This window comes from Papaver somniferum, unplaced genomic scaffold, assembly GCF_003573695.1.
Source record: "Papaver somniferum cultivar HN1 unplaced genomic scaffold, ASM357369v1 unplaced-scaffold_85, whole genome shotgun sequence".
Lineage (NCBI taxonomy): Eukaryota > Viridiplantae > Streptophyta > Magnoliopsida > Ranunculales > Papaveraceae > Papaver > Papaver somniferum.
The window spans coordinates 590,954-594,392 of NW_020651526.1; positions in this window are offsets into that span (position 1 = coordinate 590,954).

Here is a 3,439-nt window from a genome sequence, read left to right on the forward strand (position 1 = left end):
AATTCGATTCTAAACTATTGCAACAAGTAGATTTCCAAAATAACAACTGTAAATCCAGAGCATAAAGCATCAAAACCTAAGCTAAGCATGCTGTATCAAAAGAAATCACAATCGTTTAACGAAAATCATTCAAACAATTATCAATCAAGGCAAAATAATCATATAAATATTTGCAATAAATAAGATAAATAGAAATTACCACTATTTATTGGAAAAATAGCTTCCTCTATCGCCTCAGCAATGGGGTTTAGCTCCTCATATTAATCACTTGCTCAAAATATATGTTTATAGCTCAAAAAGTGTTTACAAGAGGTGAAACAATAAAATCAGTGAATCTGCGACCCACAAAAGGCGTCAGGAAAGAACGATAAAACTCGGCTGCTGTAAACAACGATACGTAGTTTCCGCTGTCGCTGTTGCTGTTTTTTTAAGACTGTTGAATAACGACAGTTCTCGGCTGCCTGTTCTTCAGGATCTTCAATGGCGGCAGCAGCAGCAGAACTGGTTCTTGTATCTTGCTCGTTTTCGATTCTCTGAGGATCTAAACTTCTCCTAAGGGTTTCTCCCTTCTCTATGACTCGCAGAAAACTCTTTTATACACAAAAGGACCACCAAATCTTGACAAATTGATTTGGTTTATCTCTTTTTTTCCTTCCGTTGGAGGTCACGATAATTTCTTCCCAAGTCTTCTTACGCGGATTCTGTGAGTTCCCAACTTATCCCAAACTCTTAGTTAGATATAGTAGAATCTATATGAAGGTATCTACACTTTAGTCACGCTGGGACTCCAAGCTCGACTTCAAACAGGACCCGATATCCCGTCCTTCCCTGGATTCCTTTTTCCGGCTTATCCAGCCCAAATAATTTGATCCACTCACGTGTACCAGCCTTGTTATGATGTAACAGGTCCAGCCCAATAGAAAATCTTCAAAAAATCGAATGCCAATCTGCCAGTGATACACTTCTTTTTCCCGCTAAATATGTTCTTTTGAATTTGGCAAGGAAAGTGACCTCCCCCTATCCTTTGTTGTTCTCCCTTTAGCAGCTGCCTGGTAATAGGTCACCCCTTAGTAATTAGGTTACCCCTTATCCAAAATCGAGGGTCCGTATAGTGATTTTTCTGGGACATTTTCCGCACTTTTTCGGGGTTCCTCGGGGGTATTTCTGGGGCGCTTCCGGTACTCTATCAACGGAGGTCCAAACGCCGCATTTTCAGCCAATTTCGCCGCAAAACATTATTCTTCTAAAAACACCTACAAATAAATAACCAAATAAGTATAGAATCGAGCACTAACACTATATACAATTGAGATATATTAGAAACATAAATGCGTCTATCATGGACCATAGCAGACATTAAGGGTATAAGTCCTACTGCTTCTATGCATCAGATTTATTTAGAGGAAGATACCAAACCTTCTAGGGAGATGCAACGTCGACTAAACCCTAATATGAAAGAAGTAGTTCGAACTGAGGTTCTTAAGCTGTTAGATGCGGGCATTATCTATCCCATTTCAGACAGTAAGTGGGTCATCCCCGTTCAGGTTGTTCCCAAGAAATCTGGTATTACTCTAGTCCAGAATGATAGCAATGAGTTAATCCCGAACCGAGTGACCGCGAGTTTGCGTGTTTGTATTGACTATAGGAAATTGAACAAGGTCACTAGGAAGGACCACTTTCCCCTTCCCTTCATCGACCAGATGCTAGAGAGATTAGCTGGACATAGTCACTACTGCTTTCTATATGGATACTATGGCTATAATCAGATTGTTATTGCCCCAGAATACCAAGAGAAAACCACTTTTACCTGTACCTTTGGTACCTTTGCATATATACGCATGCCTTTTGGGATTTGTAATGCCCCTGCAACTTTTTAACGTTGTATGATGAGCATATTTTCTGACATGGTAGAACGGTTATTGGAGGTCTTTATGGATGATTTTTCAGTGTTTGTTTCGTCTTTCAATGAGTGCTTGCATAATTTGTCACTAGTGTTGACTAGGTGTAAGGAAAATAATTTAGTGCTTAATTGGGAGAAATGTCACTTCATGGTTCGTTCAGGAATTGTTTAGGACATATCGTATCTTCTAAGGGTATAAAGGTAGATAAAGACAAAGTTGACCTTATTAAGACTTTACAAGTCCCAAAAAAGGTTAGAGAAATTAGGTCATTCTTAGGGCATGCAGGTTTTTATCGTAGATTCATTGAGAATTTTAGCTTAATTTCTAGACCTCTTTGCAATATTCTTGCAAAAGATGTTAAGTTTGTCTTTCATGATGCTTGTTTAGAGGGTTTTGAGAACCTTAAGACTTTACTCACTACTGCCCCCATAGTCCAGGCACCCAACTCGAACCTACCCTTTAAGATCATGTGTGATGCTTCAGATTATGCTATTGGTGTTGTGCTAGGTCAGCAAGAAAACAAATTACTTCATGTGATTTACTATGCTAGCAAAACTCTGGATGAGGCCCAGTTGAACTATACCACTCATAGAAGGAACTTTTAGCCATCGTGTTTGATCTAGACAAGTTTAGACCCTATCTCTTAGGTTCTAAGATCGTTACTATATTGATCATGCTGCTTTCAAATACCTTTTGTCTAAGAAGGATACAAAACCTAGATTGATTAGATGGATCCTATTGTTGTAAGAATTTTCTCCATACATTAGAGACAAAAAGGGAGCAGAAAATGTAGTAGCAGATCACTTTTCTAGGCTAGTTGTTAGTTCCCCAAATGATTCCCTTCCTATAAGGGATATCTTTCCTGATGAAAAACTGTTCCTTGTTACCCAATCACCTTGGTACGTGATGAGTGCCAAATAATGTATATATTTATCCCTTTTTGTTGGCATTTAACTCATCTTTTGTGCAGTAATTCTACATTTTATCCCATATTCTGTATTTTCATTGTTTTCAAGAATAAATATTTTTCTTACTTAATTTTGCATTTTTAGGTAATAAATAAAGTCTGGATAACTTGCGGAGCGGAAAAAGAGCAGAAAAGTAGTGAAAAGCCGGGAGAAATCACGCAAGGAAGCCGCGAAGAATGGTGCGCACAACCTCATTTTCTACACACAAAAACGCCTCCGTTCTCAGCCATCAGATCAGTTCCCAGAAGCATCCGACGGTCGCTCCTTCATAGAGCATCAAAATCTGAAGTCTCTGCCGAGCACCACAGCGCTGAAATTCCAAGCCTTCAGATTAGATGGTAGTTGAATCCAACGGTTGCTCCCTTGCTGTTCATCAAAGTTTGATATCTCCGCCTTACACTACAGCACCTAACCTAATCTAGCACCGTTCGTTTTGTTGTATCCCTTCATCCGACGGTCGCTCCTCGCTTGCCTCCGCATCACCGTCCGATCTACCTACCAGCTCCAAATCTCACGGCTTAGTCTTGCTGAACATCAAAAATCGATGAAGCCGCCACACACTGGAGCACC